The sequence below is a fragment of the Pongo abelii genome, chromosome 8 (genome assembly GCF_028885655.2).
Source record: "Pongo abelii isolate AG06213 chromosome 8, NHGRI_mPonAbe1-v2.0_pri, whole genome shotgun sequence".
NCBI lineage: Eukaryota > Metazoa > Chordata > Mammalia > Primates > Hominidae > Pongo > Pongo abelii.
This window is the reverse complement of record NC_071993.2, coordinates 113,140,284-113,159,853: the sequence shown is the minus strand read 5'-3', so window position 1 is coordinate 113,159,853 and position 19,570 is coordinate 113,140,284. Positions and strand designations below refer to the sequence as shown.

General features: G+C 35.3%; 1 long non-coding RNA gene across 1 annotated transcript in view; it reads right to left on the bottom strand.

The window, feature by feature from the left end:
• Nucleotides 1-11,836, bottom strand: part of LOC103891724 (uncharacterized) — a 49,679-nt gene extending 37,843 nt beyond the window's left edge. Inside the window, exon 1 of the long non-coding RNA XR_655965.4 lies at nt 11,676-11,836. This is a non-coding gene — a long non-coding RNA (uncharacterized LOC103891724). The remainder of the gene's footprint in view (nt 1-11,675) is intronic.
• Between the last annotated feature and the right edge of the window lie 7,734 nt (nt 11,837-19,570).

Genomic DNA, 19,570 nt, shown 5'->3' with positions numbered 1-19,570 from the left:
AAATCGGGTTTATTTGTATTTTTATATTGCCATATATATTGAATTATTTGGATTCCTTATATATTTCCATATACCTTGTCAGATATATGGTTTGCAAATATTTTTCCCACTCTGTAGGTTGCCTTTTCATTTTGTTGATTTCTTTTTCTTTTTTGTTGAGATAGGGCCTTGCTCTGTCACCCAGGCTGCAGTGCACTGGCATGAATACAGTTCACTGCAGCCTGAACCTCCCAGGCTCAAGCAATCCTCCTCCCTCAGCCTCACAAGTAACTGACTACAGGCATGCATCACCATGCCCAGCTAATTAAAAAAAATGCAGAGATGGGGTCTTACTATGTTGCTGAGGCTGGTCTCAAACTACTGGGCTCAAGGCATCTTCCTGCCTCAGCCTCCCAAAGTGTGGAATTACAGGCATTTGACATCATGCCCAGATGATTGTTTTCTTTTTCTTTTCTATGCAGAAGTTTTTTTTTTTTTTTAATTTGATGTAGTCCCACTTGTTTATGTTTGCTTTTATTGTCTATGCTTTCGGTGTCATATCCAAAAAGTGATTGCCAAGACCAATATCATGGAGTTTTCCCCTATTTTCTTCTAGGATTTTTATGGCTTCTGGTCTTACATTTAAATCTTTAATCTATGTCGAGTTAATTTTTTAATATGGTATATAAGAAGGGTCCAATTTCATTCTTTTACACATGGATATCCAGTTTTCCCATCACCCTCTTTTGAAGAGACCATCTTTTCCCCGTTGTGTATTCTTGGTAGTCTTGTCAAAGTATAATTAATCATATATGTATGGGTCCATTTCTGGGCTCTCTATTCCTGTCCATGAATGCATGTGTCTGTTTGTGCCAATACTGTGATGTTTTGATTACAATAGCTTTGTAATATATTTTAAAATCAGGGACTGTGATACCTCCAGATTTTTTGTTCTTTCTTAAGAATTGCTTTGGTTATTTGGGCTATGTAATGGTTCCATCCAAATTTAGACTGTTTTTTCTATTTCTGTGAAAAATGTCACTGGAATTTTACTAAGGATTGCATTAAGCATATAGACCTCTTTGGGTAGTATGAACATTTTAACAATATTCTTCCAATCCAATCCACAGAATAGTTTTTCATTTATTTATGTCTTCTTCAATTTCTTTATTCAATATCTTATAGATTTCAGATAGTTTGTTGTTAGTGTATAGAAAACAACTGATTTTTATATGTTGATTTTGTATCCTGAAATGTTATTGAATTCCTTTCTTAGTTCCAACAGTTTTTTGGTGGTCTTTAGGGTTTTCTATATGTAATATCATGGCATCTGCAAACAATTTAACTTCTTTTTTATGACTTTAATGTCTTTGATTTCTGTGCCTTTTATCCCCTGTGTAAGGTCAATGCTCATTGTTTACTTACATGATCACATTTCTAAGTAGACATTGTAATTATTCCCACTTTAATTACAATGAAACTGAATATCAGAGAGATCAAGTGACTTGGCCAAGATGCTTCATTAACAAATGGTAAAGCCAGATTTAAATTCAGATCTTTCTTTCGCCAAAGTTCATGCTGTTCACTAGCAAACTATACTGTCATCTTTTAACTTAAAATATAGAATCTCATTAAAATGCATATTACCCTGGAGATTAAGAAGTTGGAAAGGAAGTGATAAGGGGATCCTAACAAAGGGAGTTTGTCCCTTGCTGTAGTCTCCTAGGGCTGCTGTAACCAAGTGCTGTTAAATGTATAGCTTAAAAGGAGAGAAATGTATTCTCTCACAGTTCTGGAGGCTAGAAACCTGAAATAAAGGTGTCAGCAGGCTCCTGCTCCCTCTAAGGACTCTATTTAAGAATGCTTTTGTGTCTTTTCCAGCTTCTGGTGATTACTGGCAGTTCTTGCTGGTCTTTGAACTGTAGCTTTATCATCCTAATATCTAATTCAGTTGTTATGTGGCCATCTTTCCTCTGTGTCTTTGTGTCTCTGTGTCTTCACATGGCCTTCCATAAAGGTGTCAGTCATTGGATATAGGGCTCACTGTACGTAGTATGATGTTATCTTAACTACTTATGACTGTAAAGGCCCTATTTCTAAACACGGTTACATTGATAGGTACTGGGGTTTAGGACTTCAGTTTATCTTTACGGAGGACACAAGTTAACCCACAGCACTACCTTCCCATTTTCTTTTTTAGCTATGATTCCTTCAAAAGTTATGTTTGGGTTAGCTGGTGATTATTATATTTCTTGTAGAATGTAAAAAGACCATTAAAACTGTCTTTCCACTCAATCCAAAGGATTTTTAAATAAATTAGTGGGCAGAACAAAATCTTCCATTGCCTTATATTTCCCCAGGCCTATCTTTTGAGCAAATATATGAGCTGTTCATTAAAAGAGCTGCACATCGGAGAGATGCTCATTGTGTGCAACTGTGCTCTACTACTAGAGAAGGAAAGGAAATAAGTAAGACCACCTAAATCTGCATAGAATATTCAGGGGGTGATACAGTGTTATCTTTCCTAACGTAGTGAACATTGCTATTTGTTGATTGTTAAATAAACAAGGATCATTCTTCCCTTGGAAAGTCTCAGTATGATTTGAGGAACCCTGGGAAATATCATGCCATCTCACTATTTCATTCATACTTTTCTATTCTTTATTTATAAACTGCCTTGTTCCAACCATGATTTAAAATAACAAGCTATAATAAATGTAAACTAGAGAAAATAAAAGGATGTAGATGATAATATTTTAGAGTCTGGTTCCTCCAAAACAAATGTTGTACTCTCCACTTGATCGTTTTGGTGCCCCATAAGTTAGTTAAAATTTGGGTATATTAAAAATATAGTGAACTGCTATAACTAGAATATTGTGTAGCTAATTGAATCCAGGAACAAATAGCTGTACTTTAAAGGGAAGTGATATATTTGCAAAGGATTGGTGAGTTGTTTTTATCTAATCTTTCTGGGTGCTAGATGCTTGGCTGCTTGTAATGAAACGTGGTCCTCAAAAAGTGAGGGACCTATGGCCCTTTGGTCATTTCTCCCGGGCAACCTGAGGCAAGAGAGCAGGCACGTATCAGGTCATGCAACTGCCATCTACTTGCTGAACCCTGATCACAGAAACACTGTGCCACTTGTGATTCAAGTCAAGATCCACTTTCCTTGGTGACCAAGAAGCAGAAAGATGTTAATTACTTTTCCTTTTTCAGTGTGAATATTTGCCATACCTGCTCTAGAATGGTGAAAATCCATTGGTTGAGAATGCTTCTCTTTCTTCCCACTTGATTTAGGAAAAATAAGAGGGTCCACTAAATCGTGTTTGTTTGTTTCCTTTTCCCTATGATTTTTTTTTAAAAAAATGGTTGAATTGTTTAAGTTGCCTTCATTAAGAGAAAAATGGTTCTTGGAAAAGCATTTATCATCAGTCATTATGTTGGGACCATAGGCATAAACTAGGATTGTCCCAGACACCCCAGAACATGTGGCTATGCTGTATGTAAGTATCATCAGTGTATGTTTATAGCATTGCAGCAAACTCTGATTCCGTAAAAGCAATTCTATGGTGAGCAGGTAGGAGGGATAGATTGGACAAGTTTGTTTCTCAGATAGTTTGACTCAATGGAAGGATAGATTTTAGAGAACCCAGTGTCATCAAGAGGTAGCATATTCTCCAAGCAGTCCTCCACCAGTACTTTCTTTCTGATGAATTTTGAAACCTGAGCTCCTAGGAATCTGAGATTACCTTTCCTGAGAATTTCTTGGATTGAGGGTTTTCCAGACTCACAGTCAAATGCAGCATCTTAGTCTTTAATAATCAAATACAACCAAGTATAAATTGATCTTTTCTTTAAAGAAATGTATGGATACCGACACACACTGAAATAGGAGTCCTTGCTTCATATGCTCTGATGTGAGCAACATTTGCTTCTACTTTGCAAGCAATGAATGCTTTGGCTTATTGGCAGCTAGTCTTTCTCTACCTTTTCCACACTGTACATTTGTCTACCGGTTATCTGGGTGCTGAACAGACTCTGCCTGGAACTTATGGCATGTATTCTATGAGGCATTCCATCATCTTGATTTCATTGTCATTAAAAAGTCCCTGGCAACTCAGATGTTGAAAGCTCATAGCAGGTCTGCCTGGTGGGGCACCTGTCCTCTTAGTCACCATTGGCTCTCTCAGCCATGATTTCTTTCCACTGGGAATATTATCAAAACGTTCATTTCATTCATAATACCATCAACTTTTCTAGTCTGAAATAATTTCAAAGTTCATCAAGTTCACATACTTTTTTTTTAAAGTTAGGGAAATTGAAGTGTAGAGGTCATATGAGCTCTTAGTAGCAAAGCCCATAATAGAATCCAGACATCTTGACATCTAGTTTAATCTGGTTTCTGCTTTTGTAAATTTCAGGTAGTTCTGCTGAAAAAGATTGAACACACCTGATTCACAAATCCCTCTTGCTCAAACATCTTTTTATGGGTTAATTTCTGTCATTAAAAAATGTATTTTTCATTTCTCCCAGAATGTATCAACTGCAGGCAAGTTCAGGTAAAGTTTTCCATTTGGTTTTTCAGTTGACTTACATAAATAGGATTTATTCTCCAGGCTTGATATCACCTGAGATACTATAGCTCTCATGACTGTGGAATGTTATCTGGTTGTGGTCAGATAAATACTAAGCACCCCCAGAGCTTCTTTAATCTGAAAATCTTCTAGAATGGGGGTCTTCAAACTGTAGCCCCTGAGCCCACATCTGGTATGCTGCCTGCTTTTGTAAATAGTTTTATCAACCATGCTCATTTGTTCACAAAGCCTGCTTTCAACTACAGCGGCAGAGTTGAGTAGCAGTGACAGAGAATGTTTAGCCTGCACAGCTTGAAATATTTAGTCTGACCCTTTATAGAAAAGTTTTGCCAACTGCTGCTTTGGAAACTATAAAAATCCTGTCTAATAATCAAGATTCTGTTTGTTAAATACTATTTCTTTTTTATTTTCTACAAGAAAAGCATTCGGTAATTTTAGAGTCATGCTAAGGTTTGTAAATAGACAATTTAGTTAATGACTTCCAGAATAATCAATGATGTTTTCCTTTTTGTTGTACGGTGATTCTTCCTGTGTTCTTGAATATTCATTTTCCTGAAAGGTGACTGGTAATTATAAATTGAAATGACATCTCTTACATAAACATGGATGGTTTCTCTTTTTACACGTAAGAACCTGAAGATACAAAAATGTGTCTTTGATTTGTGAATTGACATTTGCAAGGCCTTAATGAATTATCCATAAGAAGAATATGGGAGAAATCAACATGCTTTGAAATTACTCTTGAGTTTTGTGCCTACTCTTGTTCTTAGTGAAGATGCTGAGGCAATAGATTTTTTTTTTTAGTGATTATATTCATAGAATTGGCTTTGTAGTAAATTGCCAAAGTCTTGGATAATTTTTTGAGAAATTTTCAAGCAAATCTAATAAACAACCTGGCACCGTTTATAAAGTCGACTTAATTTTGTTAGGTGCATTTCACCATTCAGCCTAATCATATTCTAAACCAGAAATAAACATCTGCAATTTGTATGCTTAGTCTTTTTCTTCCAATTTTCTCCAACAACACTGGTCAGTACTTCAATGACTTTTCTTAGTGTTGATATTTTAGGCAGTAGTTACTTTTTTACTGAATTCTGCAATGATTAATCACCATCACTTTGAAACTATCCTTCCTTCATCATAGTCATGAGTCGCTTAACAGTGGGAATATGTTCGAAAAAGTATTCCTTAGGTGATTTTGTCATTGTGCAAACATTATAGAATGTAAAAGATTTAAAAAACACTAAGGTACACCTATGTAAGGTACTTCCTGTGACTGAAGTGTACAGGACTAAATGTTGCTCTGGGTGAGTGAGTGAGTGAGTGAGTAGTGAGTGAATGTGAAGGCCTAGGACATTGCTGAACACTACTGGAGACTTCGCAAACACTATATAATCAGGCTACAGTACATTTATAAACAAATATTTTTTAATAATAAATTAACCTTACCTGTAATTTTTTACTTTATAAGCTTTTAATTTTTTAACTTTTTGATTCTTGTAATAACTTTCAGTTCAAAACACAAACACACTGTATAGCTGTACAAAAATATTTTCTTTCATTATATCATTATTCTATAAGCTTTTTTCTATTGCAAATTTATTTGTTTTACTTTAAAACTTTTTGTTAAAAATTAAGACACAAACACACGTATTAGCCTAGACCTACAAAGGATCAAGACGATTAAGATATCATCAGGTGATAAAAATTTTTCAGCTCCATAATAAATCTTATGGAACCACCATCATATATGTGGTCTGTTCTTCACCAAAACATTGTTTTGTGCATAACTGTACTACAGTTGCTTATTTTAAAATCACTCTTTCATTTGACTGTATGTTCTGTGATATCAGACACCAACTATATACTCTTCACTGTTGTATCCTCATTTCCTCATTTATTAGTAACTTCTTTATTGTGGACACATTATTGAGCATGTGCTATTGAGCTATGCTAATCCTGAAAAGGAGCACTTTGAAGCAAGCATGTCCCAATCCTCCTGGAGTTGGCAATTATTTCCTAGCACAGTACTGAGCATATAGAAATTGCTTAGAGATCCTCATTGAAGAAATACATTAACGAAGGATGTTAGTGTTTGGTACTAAATCAGTAACAATTACAGTTAATTTTCTTTTATTCCACAGCTACAAGCCCCACATCTCAATAAGTAAGACTATTGACAACAAAAAGGATGAGAAATAGTATAGTTCAACACTCATCCACTACTAGAAAAATAATACCTGATATATTATGAATGATGCAGAAAAGCTGAACTTAAATTTCATTTCCCATTATAATTTTTTAAGTAAACATTTGTATTTATTGGGTATAAATGCCAAGATATTTATAGGGGCCTCTAAAGGCCCATACAACCTGGCTCCCCTGGAATTATAACCCATATCCTACATCTCCCCCCTTCATTCATTCTACTCTCACCACACTGGCCTCTTTGTTCTTCAATCATGTCATATGTGTTTCTGCCTCTAGATCTTTATTCTCTTTCCTCTATCTGAAACATTCTTCTTCAAAGAATGCACAAGGCTTACATTCTCAGCTCCTTTGGTCAGAGCTTACTTTACTCATGTTATCTTGTCAGAGACCCTTTCTCTGACTTCCCTATCATAAGTTTAATACCCCTCTCCCCAGGTACTAACTATACTCGCTTTCTGCTGGCTTTATTCATTCATTTGTTTCTGCATTTATTTATTTTTATTTTTAATTCATCCATCTGTCCATCCATTCATGTGTTCATTCATATATATTCAGCTATTTACATTCTTGGACCATAGTTACTACAGATTTAAGGGTCATTTGTATATATTACGAGAAGCAAAGTTATATCAACATGGGTAAGGTAATGGAGAGTGCCTTGGCAAAATACAAATACAATTTTAATGTTATTAACATTCAAAAGAGTAGTGGTTACTGAATATTTCAATAATATCAAAAAAATCTAGTCTATGTTTCTTACTAAATTTAGAACTCATCTGAACAAAAGCCATTGGCTACAAATATTCATAGAATGGTTTTCAAATATTCTATGATCAATCTCTGTGCAACATTTGAGCAAATGTTGTGTGCAAATGACTCACGTATTTTTTTCCCAACATTTTAGGTCCTGAGGTATGACCTTTTCACTCTACTCTAAAATTTCAAATGGTTATGCTTACTAGAGTGCAGGCTAAACATTGTTCAGGGTTGAAACAGGTAAAAGCTAGAAGCTACAGACTTTTGCCTTTTGATTGTATTGTCTCAGTGCAGAAGTCCTTGAAAGCATCTTTTAAATTTTATCAACCCAAATACCAAAACTTGCCATACTCCCTGGAAAATGTTCTGAAAATTCTTAACCCACAGTGTCAACTTCACCAAACCTAGGACCAGCAACTCAGGCATGCACGTATGACATATTGTTTCCTATGCTATTCCTACATGGGCTTGGCTAAGATAAATACATCCTACTACATAAATCTCAGTATCTATGTGGAGTTATGTGAATTATGTTGTGTAAAAACAGGCCACAATTTCAAAATTCAAAATCACTACTTTGATAATGATAAGACTACATTAGAGGAAGCATATGAAAGTACAGCCTGACACCTTATCTAAACATTGTCTTGTAATCTGCAAGCCAGAGGAGCCGCTTGACTTTCAGTAGATGAGAAAACATGTCAGTTAGCTGTGGAAGGGAAGTTGGACTTTATTGTTAGAAATTAGCCATTTGGGAAATTGCACTGATAACACATCTTAAAGGACTATGGTATTTATCCAGGACAATATTTTGACTAAAAATAAAATTATAATTTTTGTTCATAGAAGTGTTTCAAAATCTATGAAAAGATTACAGTGTTGTGAAGATTTTCTTTGGGAGGGAGGAATAAAACTTTAGGAATTTCTTCAAAAGTTGCATTTTATGTTTAAGAATATGAACCCAGTCTAGAGTTCTGTTGATGATGGATGCAGATTTTATTTTCAGTGTGTGTAGATGTTTGCAGCCATCTTATATCCACATATAATTGTTTATTTGCATGTTCTGAGGGTACCACATAATTTTTGAACATGCCATGGAAAGTAATTTTTTTCTCCCAGTCCAGCTGTTAGCTTGCTTAGTGTCCTTCTCAGACATCCTACACACTCTTTGTTTGCTGTTGGAGAGTTTGATACCACAGTCTGTGATCATGGACCCTTCTGCCCAGGGAATGCATGACACATTTGCTGTTGGAGAACTGTAGTTCACAAGCCCAAGCCTAACAGGTCTCCCTAAGCTTGCATGGTTCCACAAGAAAGCAGGAAGTAAAGGCTGGTTGAGTAGAACCTGTTGGTTTGCAGATCTCATTCCTAGTTTAGAGTAAATCAGTCACAGAAGATGCTGAAGGCAGCTGGTTTCTCAGTCTCATCTGAAAATTGTAGTTCTATCATAATATATTTTCTATGGTAAGTAGAAATATATATGATTGAATCTATTTCCATTGGTTTTCTCATTTAATAAATTAAGTCAACATTCTGTCTTTCACCTTGAGGCTTTCTCTCATCAACAAATACATAATTGAGCTTTGTTAGAAGCTATGAGCTTCTTCAGTGTCCTGCATTTTGCCTCGGATCTTAGTACTGGATATCCTACTAGAAATGTTGGCAGTTCTTTCCTAAAGGCATGTTGAAGCCTTCAGTCCAAGAACATATGACCAAGGAGCAAGCCAAGAGCAAGGGCAGAGTCAACTGAATGGCATAATCAGCAAATTTGGGGTAAGTCAACTTTTCCTAGACCCTAGCCTTTGCACTAGCTCCACTGAATTCATTTCATAGACGCTGTTCTCATGGCCTTAATATTTTCTCCAGGACCTTGTAAAACAATATGCATGGGATTATCAAAATCTGTGATGATTTCCAGCAGGAGCCACAAACATCCTAGCCCATGTTATTATCATTAAGATTATGTAGAAGTCATTGAAATTGTGGTTAGAAACAAATGTGGTATCCATTTGTAGATGTAATTGTTAATGGGATTTAGTCTTGAGAAAATACTTTACAAAGGTTGAAGCAAATCCTTTATTGTCTGGATTATTTTTCTGGAAATCATCTCTGCTTCTGCCTACAGAGCTCAGAGACAGGCTAGACACGGATCAAAATTCCCATGTCTATAAATGTAGGGCTGAAGCACAGGTAAACAACAGGTTAACTAATATTGACTTTAGTAAAACAAGTATCATCTTAATTGCTTTCTCATATCTGTGAGCTCTAAATGATGATATAGGGTACAACCACCAAAGTCAGAAGAATCATTTCTGACAACAGCACTGCTGAAGAAAGAGAAGAAATAGAAGAAATAGGATAGCCATAGTAATAACAAAGCAAGTGTTTTGTATTATACCTCAGGACAGGGTTTTGTTTGCTTTTCAAGGAAATGGGATTAATAAAGAACTAGAAGGATTTTATTCTGAGTCTAGTTAGAGCACATCTCACATTTTTGATCTGTTTGAATATATTATGGCAACTGGGAAAATAATATAGTAATCTAAATCATAGGTACTCTGGATTTGTATGGCAGGCAGAAGTAAGACATAGGTCTGGAAGAAATGTATGCAAAATACTTACAGGTTCTCTGTGAATGTCAGAAGATACGTTAAGCCAGATAAGATTTCTAGAATCATTGAAAGAACTGTTCCTTCTAAAGTATCCATCTTAGGGCTAATGATATCTCTTTTCCTCCTCATCATCCTGGTAAAGAAATGAAAGTCGGCTATGTAGGAACTTGTTTGGTGGGCTTCTATCAGGCAGCTGGTTTATTTGTTGACATTAGGATTAGGTATATGTTATGTTATACTAGTGCCTGAGTTTTTATGAGGTTATTTCCAATATACTCTGCTTGATATCATCTTTGCTGGACAAGGAAGTAGAACTGACAGTTTGAATATCAGCTTCTTTCCTGGTTTTACATTTGAAAGATTTGTTTGCAGAAATATTCATATATATGTATTATATATATATTATATATAATATGAATGTCTTTGGTGTACAATTAAAGATATTTTAAAATTATAAGTTATAAATTATAATTATAAATTAACATGAAATAAACTATTCCTGTAATTATAATAATATAATAATTATAAATGATAATAAACTGTTGCATTCTCATGCGACCCTATTCCCTTTTAAGCAACTAGGGTCGTCCTTTTGATCCTAGATATGAATCTGCCCTGACAAACCAGAGGCTTCTATACCACCTGCAAGGGTCTCATCATTAGCCATATATTATCTCAGGGTCCTCCACAGTGTCTCTTTTTATATTCACTTCCATGGAGGAAATGATGTCAATCACCAAATCAAGAGAATTCTTTGGGTTCTTTATTATAAGGGGACTAATCTCATTTGTGAGGGCTATACCCACATGACTTAATCACCTCCCAAAGCCTCCACCTCCTAATACCATCATCTTGGTGGTTAAGATTTCAACATATGAATTTTGTGGAGACACACATATTCAAACAATAGCACTTATATTTTGGTGACCCCTCAGAAAGTTAAAAATAGAGTTACTGTATGAGCTAGCAATTCCATGCCTGCATGTATACCCCCAAAAATGGAAAGCAGGATCCTAAAGAGATATTTGTATACCCTTTATCATAACATAATTATTCACAATAGCAAAAAGGTGAAAGCACCTCAGGTGTCTATAAGCAGTTGAATGGATAAACAAAATGTGGTATATACATACAAGGAAATTTTACTTAACCTTATAAAGGAAGGAAATTGTGACATGTGCTACATCATGGATGGACTTTGAGGAAATTATCTATGTGAAATAAACCTGTCACAAAAACATAAATACTGTGTTATTTTATTTATATGAGATACATATAGTAGTCACATTTATTAAAAACAAAAGTAGTAGGGAGGTTGCCAGGAATCCAGGAAAGGGAAGAATAGGAATTATTGTTTAATGGGCGCAGAATTTCAGTTTCTCAAGATGAAAAGAGTTCTGGAGATTGATTGTACAACAATGTGAATACACTTAACACTACTCAACTGTGCACTTAGAGCTAAGATGATAAATTCTACATGTGTTATGCCACAATTAAGAATAAAACAAAATATAATACTCACATATTAATGCTGCATTTGATATTTTATATCTTCTTGGTAATCTTTAAAACAGTTTCATTCATTTCCAGGGCACCAGTCCAGTGCAAGAGGTTCATCAAGAGTCGTTTCTGTTTTGTTAGGTTTTGTTTTGTTTTCTCTAGGATTCAAATCTCCCCCTGTTCTATGTGTGGAACACTTTCTCTTGGCTGCCTGGCAAATCTTCAACAAGACCCCATACACTCTGACATCAAGGAGGGTATCGTCCCAGAGCTTTCTCCCGAGATACTCAAACCTGGTGGTTTGCAGGCGTGAGGTGGCCACCACCAACATTTAGTCAATAGCCAGCAGGCTCTGCATGGGCATCAGCCCTTGGACACAAAAGTGACGGAAAGGAGCTGATAAACGCCCCGGTGTGAGCACCAGTGGGGCTTCTGAGAAGAAAGGGCAGCAGAGTACCTGGAGGAGAAGCCTAAAGAACAAAATGCATTTGCTGATCCTGGGGTAACTTGCAGTTTGTATGCCCATGATACTGTTACCAAGCTGAGCAAGAAAGAGAGGAAGCAGTGCTCAGCGAGTAAGTCCTTGACCAGGCCTTCTGTAGCCTGAGATTTGCCACAAGCTGTTTCAGCCCCAGCTGTTGCGAGCAGGATGAGCAAGCCAGAATATTCACCTGGCCATCCACTCCAGTAGTGATGAGGTGTGTCGAACAGTGTCTGCAGCTTGGGTCATTCCAGGTACATGTGGATAGAAGATATCTCAGAGACCAGCCCAAACTTCTCACTTTACATGTGAAGAAAACTGAGGTCCACATTCATAGATTTACAGTTCAGTGCTTACTTTACTTTGTTTGAAATAAGTTGTGTGTCAAAAAAAAAGTGGGGGTGATGTGGAGAGTATTAAAATAGTACTGAGCTCCAAAGGAAGAATTTCTAGTATCTTACTCTCTCCTATTCCCAAGCCTTCCCCTTTCTTCCTAATAGAAGGGAAAATTCGTCACTTCCATGGTCTTCTTTTTCTTGCTTTTGAACTGGAGAAAGCCCACCCGTATTTTACCTTTCTTCTCTCCCTTCAGTAAAAAGAGTATGGTAAGTAAAGTACAATATTCTTCACTCACCAAAGATAAAACCCAGGCATCTTTCTCCTCCTCTCTCCTCTCCGGAATCTACCCCAGCAGCCAGGCTGGAGAAGCTGTCTAGGTGATCTCCCTTAACATTGTCATAAACAAACATTCTTTCTTGGTTTAGGGCTCTCTATGATTGTTACCTTTGTTCTAGTCCTTCCTTCACATCATAAGATAATGTCTAAGTTTTAGGTTTGAATAGTCCCAGACAAATGCAGAATGTCTAGTCTCTCCTGTCTATAGCACTTCAACATTTAAATTGAGCTACCTTAAAAATAAGTTTACTAGGTTGGGCATGGTGCCACATGCCTGTAATCCCAGCATTTTGGGAGGGTACACTGGGAAGATCACTTGAAGCCAGGAGTTTGAGATCAGCCTGGGCAACAAAGTGAGACTCCATCTCTTAAAAAAAAAGAAAATGAAAAAGAAAATTAGCCAGGCATGCTGACACAGGCCTGTAAGCCCAGCTACTTGGGAGCTGAGGCGAGAGCATTGCTTGAGCCCAGGAGTTCAAGGCTGCACTGAGCTGTGACCTTCCCACTGTATTCCAGCCCAGGTAACAGAACGAGAATGTCTCAAATAAATACATAAATAAATAAATAAGAAGTTTACTAAATGTTCTAGTCCAGTTTATAAAATACTTTTCATTTTATATTTGATACCTAAGTCATTGCTTAAAAAATATTTTTTTGGCCAGGCACAGTGGTTCACTCCTATAATCTGAGCACTTTGGGAGGTTGAGGCAAATGGATTTCTTGAGCCAAGGTGTTCAAGAGTCCCGTCTCTCCAAATAAAAGTATCTATTCTAATTCAAGTATCTGTTGGCGTGTGTGTGTGTGTGTGTGTGTGTGTGTGTGTGTGTGTGTGTGTGAAGGTGCGTAGGGAAAAGGCACCTATCTTCATAGACTAATGTTACTTAGCATCCCTGGGAAAATAGTAACTCTGACTACAGAAAAAAGCAATCTCCAATTTAAAAAAGTTTTTTATATAACCTCTAAGGTCAATGGTTACCTTATTTAATTTCAGATGATAACCAGAACTTCTTGAAATTTTAAAGGACTGCAAAGTAGTTAACCAGGGAAAAACTGTGACTAAATTCTTACTGTAAAGAGCCAGATCAAGACAAGTGAATATATTTCAAGGAAATGACTGCATTAAGGAATCAATATATAGCTGCAAGAGCTTTCTAGTGAGTCTACCATCCACAGAGTAAAACACTTTCTACAACTATTATATCAATATGTGGCAAATAATATCTTAAGATTTATTCACAAGTTGTTCCCACTTGAATATGTAGCCTGTTCTTTGAAATTACACTTTAAAGTGATCATTTGTAAGCACAAGAGTAACTGCAATTCTTGTGTCTTTCATTTCAAAATGTTAGAAGTCATTGGTGAATACATGGGTAAAGATGAAAGAAATTAATGATTGCTAGATATATACTTCAGGTTTTAATTAACTTATTTATGTCAGTGATTTATAAATTGTTGTTCTGTGGAACACAAAGTCTGAAAAATGTCTTAACAGAAAAATGTTCTGTGAAGCAATGAATTTTGGAAACACTGCATTACTGTAATGAGGAATATTAAAGAGATTTTGATTTGGAGATAGCAAAGGGATTTGGATTTGGGGATATAATATAACCAAGTGGGGTTTATCCCAGGTAAGTGAATTTAATTTAATATTTAAAATCGATTAGTAATAATGATTTTCTCAATGGAAAAAAGAAAATTTAATATAATTAAACACATATAATAAATATTCTCAACATACTTGAAGCAGAAGAAAACCTTCTCAATCTGGTAAAGAGTTTCAACACAAAGACATCAGATAGCATAATTCTTCATGATTAAATATTGAATAGTGTCCTTTGATTTTAGGAAGTAGACAAGGATATGTATGATCTCATTTTTGTATCTGGCTTCTTTCATTTAGCATAATGCTCTTGAGATTCATCCACATTGTTTCAAATATTAATAGTTCACTGCCTTTGTTGCTGAGTACTAGTTAATTGTGTGGATATAGCATAATTAGATTATACATTCACCAGTTGAATGCTTATATTGTTTTATTTATATTGTTGAATGAACCATGTAAATGTTTCCAGGTTTGACTATTATTAATACAGCTGCTATATACATTTGCATTCAGTCTTTATATGCACATGTTTTGTTTCTTTTGGGTGGGGTGGAATTTCTGGGCAATAGAGTGTCTGTTTAACTTGAAACTGACAAACTCTCTTCCAAAATGACTGTATTATTTTTATTCTTTCTAAAATAAGCATTTAATCCTACACATTTTCCACTAAACACTGCTCCCGCAGCATCTCACAAATTTTGATATGTTGTATTTTCATTTTATTCTCTTGAAAATATTTTCCAATTTCTCCTAGGATCTTCTCTTTGACCCATGGACTATTTGAAAATGTATTGTTTAATTTCCAAGAGTTTGGAAATTTACCTATCTTTCTATTATTTATTTATAGTTTAATTCAGTTATGGTCAGTGTGTTAGTCTGTTTAGTGTGTCTATAATAGAATACCTGAGACTGGGTAGTTTATTTTCTATATGCATTTATTTAGCACACGATTCTACAGGCTGGGAAGCTAGAGAGCATAGGGCCACATGTTGGGTCAAAAACTGGCATGGGAAAAGAGATCACATGGCAAGGGAGGAAGAGAGAGTGTAGGAAGTCCATCTTGCTTTTCTAACAGTTCACTCTCTAGGAACTAATCCAATCCTGGGAGAGCAAAATTTCACTCCCATAGGAGGGCATGAATCTACTCATGAAGGATCACCTCTGAGACTCAAACACCTCCCTCTAGGCCCCAACTCCCAACAACATCACAATGAGAATCAAGTTTCAGCATGAGTTTGGGTGGGAATACCACAGCAATCAGGGAACATATTTTGTGTGATATCAATTCTTTCATGTTGTTAAGATTTGTTTTATGAATCAGGATATCCTTATTTGGTGAGTGTTGGGTATACACTTGAAAATAATGAATATTTTCCTGCTTGGGGTGGATAATTATGTAAATATCAATTAGAACCCATTGATTATTGGTGGTATTCAGTCCCTTTATATCTTTTCCAATATTCTGTCTACTAGTTTATCTATGACTGATAAATCCACAGATATAATTGTGGATTTTTCTACTTCTCCATTCAGTTTTTTCAGTTTTTCCTTCATGTTCTGAGGCTATTTTGTTATATTCATGTACATGTAGGGTTGTTATGGCTTCTTGGTGGATTTACCCTTTTATTGTTATGTAATGTCTCTGTTCTGGTAATTTTCTTTGCTCTGAAATCTACTTTGTCTGATACTAATATAGCTATTCTAGCTTCTTTTGATTAGCATTTGTATGGAAAATGTTTTTCCAACCCTTTAACTTTAATCTAACTCTATCATTGCATTTGGCATGAGTATATCATAGATAGCACTTGGCTGAATCCATTTTTAAAAATCTATGTTGTCCATCTCACTTTTTTAGTTAGTATATTTAGATCATTTAGAGCCCTTTGGTTTATAAACAACTTTATGGGTTTGTATTCCTGAGCTCTCCCTAAAATCTCCCAGGTATTTTCCAGTTCCCTAGTGCTTTCTTTTGATGTCCTCTGGCCAGAAAGCTGGAGCATTGGTTACTCTATGCTGCCATATACTACCCACGACTGTGCCAACATTAGGGGTAGCCAAGATCATAGCAATTGAAGCTCCGGGTTTCTGGCCTGTGGGAAGACAAAGAGGACGAAATATATAATTGGAGTTTTCTCCACTCTCTTGGGACAACACATCCTCTAGTTAGAGTGGAAGATTTTCCTCCCTCAAAGTTTATATGCTCCTGGATGGATGTACAATCATTTTGGAGGTCAATATGCAACGCAATATCTAACAAACTTGAAGATGGGCAGCCCTGTAATCCTGTTAATCATCATACACCCTAAAGAAACACTTCAATGTGTATACCAGAGACAAAAATTACTTTATCATTTTTATAGTAGCAAAAAATTAAAATTAAGCTAAATTTTCATCAACAGAGGAGTGAACAGTTTGCTTCCTCACTTTATTCATGTCTCTGACCAAAAATGCAGCCTCTTTAGAAAGGCCTTACATGGCCACCATATTAAAAATAATTCAATCTTCTCCCTCAACCCCAATCTCCTTCAATCTCCTTATCCTATTTTATTGCTTCTAATAGTTCTCATTATGATCTGACACTAGATTGTATTATTGGCTTGTCTCCTGTTGTTCTCTCCCACCATAATCCCATACCTGTGTGGATTATTTGCTGTTCATTTTATATACTTCACTACTTCACATTATATACTTATTTGTTAACATATTTGTTTACTACCTCTCTCTCCAACTAGAATATAAATTCCATGAGAGTTGGGAAATTTGTCTTAGTCACTGTTGTATCACCCATATCTAAGAATGTGTAGTACTTAATAAGTGCTCAAAATATTTGTAGAATATAACAATGAATAAATTATGTAAATCTGAGTAAAGACTGCACGACATTTTATAATTCTCTATCTCTACGTTTTTATATTTTATACCTTTTTTTTTTTTTTGAGAAATGTTTTTGCTCTGTCACCCAGGCTGGAATGCAGTGGCATGATCTCTGCTCACTGCAACCTGTCTTCCAGGTTCAAGCGATTCTTCCGCCTCAAAGTGCTGGGAATACAGGCATGAGTCACCATGCCCAGCCTATATTTTATAACTTTTGAAAGAGAAAATAACAATACATTGTTTTAAATAATCTTTCAGTGATTAATTTATAAGTGATTTTCTTCCTTATGTTTTATTTTGAAAAACTTCTTTGAACAGATTTTATTTTTATAAGTATAATAATACTTATTTTTGCTATTAATATTTTATTTTATAATTTAGCTATAACTCTTTTGGTTAGCATTCAAGGTCTATTTCATTTTATATCTACTCCCCTGCCAACCTACCTTTCTAGCCCAACCATTCAGTAGTCATGAACGAGTATTCTGCATGCAAAACGAAATGGAAGATTGGTAGTTTTCATATTATTCTCTATGCTTATTTCTGTCACTCCTAACTCTTCCTAACTTGCACTGTTCTCTTCATCCGGAAAGAAAATCCTTTCTCTCAGCCCTGTCACTTTCTCCCATCAAAATTGCAATCCTTCTTCAATGGCACATTGAGTGCCTTTTCACACTTTCCTATGGCGATAAATGCATGCAGCAGAGGTGTTATTTGTGTATCTCCCTATCTTTTTGCCTTAATGTCTTTGTTGACCAACCCCGTTTCCTAAAACACATTTTATAAAATTCACATTTCACAGAATGTTAATCTAGGTCATGTGGAGAGAAAAAAAAATGATTCCATGGTAACTCAATTTTGAAATGGCTGTATTTAAAAAAAAAATTTAAGTAGATTATTTTAATTTTGGACCTATCAAGAACATTTTATTTGTCAATGTCCATTATGAAACTTCAAGAGGGACCTATAATATTCAGACTTTCAACTTGTTGTCCATAAAACTACTTTGTACATTTTAATGGTTTCCCTCTAAAAATTTCTTTGTGCGAGTATTTCACAATGTGGGCAATTGTATTTTATTATATTTCATATTTTGTGTGGGAACTTATCTCTCTTTTTACCTTCAAAATTCACTCACTGCAATTGATTAGCATAATAGATGCTATATCAACACTAGATAAATACATGATTATTTCTATTAGGAACTTCTATAGAGAGTTTAGCACTTTGTCTAGTGTGACCCTTTAGGAATATACTTTTTGAATCATCTTTTTTCAGATAAGGAAATCTAGCCTGTGAAATTGACCCCCAAGTCTAATCCTCCTCTGCTTTCCAAAGTTGATAGTGAGCTGATAAAATATCTGTGGAGAATTCATCCTCTCTTGTTACCGCTGAATAGTTCACTGTTCTGTACATATGAGTCAAAATCAATTTGACAGATGACAGTTACCTTCAAACTTTTGATGGGAATGAGAGGACAAAAGACAACCTGAATTTTTCTCCACTCATTTAATGCTTGCTGACAGTGGAAATTTGTAAGAATTAGTCAGACTGCGGTTGTAGAGAAAGAATGGGTTGGAATTTTATACGGTTTCATGGTCAAACAAATTGACTAATTTGGATTAAGGCTGAGTTCTGAATGGAGACTTGACTTTACTTTCATAGAATTTCAATGTTTGTCCACTTAAAAATGTATTCAGAGAATGAGCCATTGTTACTCTACATGTTTTGCATCTGACAAGTGTAATCTTTGTAGAAAGGTTTCGACTGAAATCACTTACGAGCTAGAAAGGCCTATGGTGACAACATTGAATTTGGGAAACTCTTCTGTACTTTAAAAATTATTTTAGCAGAATAGTGAGTACATCCATACAAAATAGTTCCAAATAGAGCTTCATAATTCATATTATTGACTGACTCCCAAATCTGTAAATGTCTTTTTATGATTGTCTCTGCTGATTTACCCTCATTTTTTGATGATTGAGGCATGTTTCCAAATTATGTAGTAGTATTATTGTTAGCACTAGTGTTGTGATTAAAACCTCTTGTGCATCAGATATTTCCTAAAGTACCAGGAAATACTTTACATATATTATTTCATTTAATATTTTACATACATTATTTAATATTTTACATATATTTTTATATATTACTTATTTTACATATATTTCATGTAATCATCTCCAAAGTTATGAGATTAATGGAATGTTACTCCTTTTTATTATCCTCTACCAATAAGAAGACTTACATGACAAGAAGATTAGTTACTTTGTTCAAAGTCACG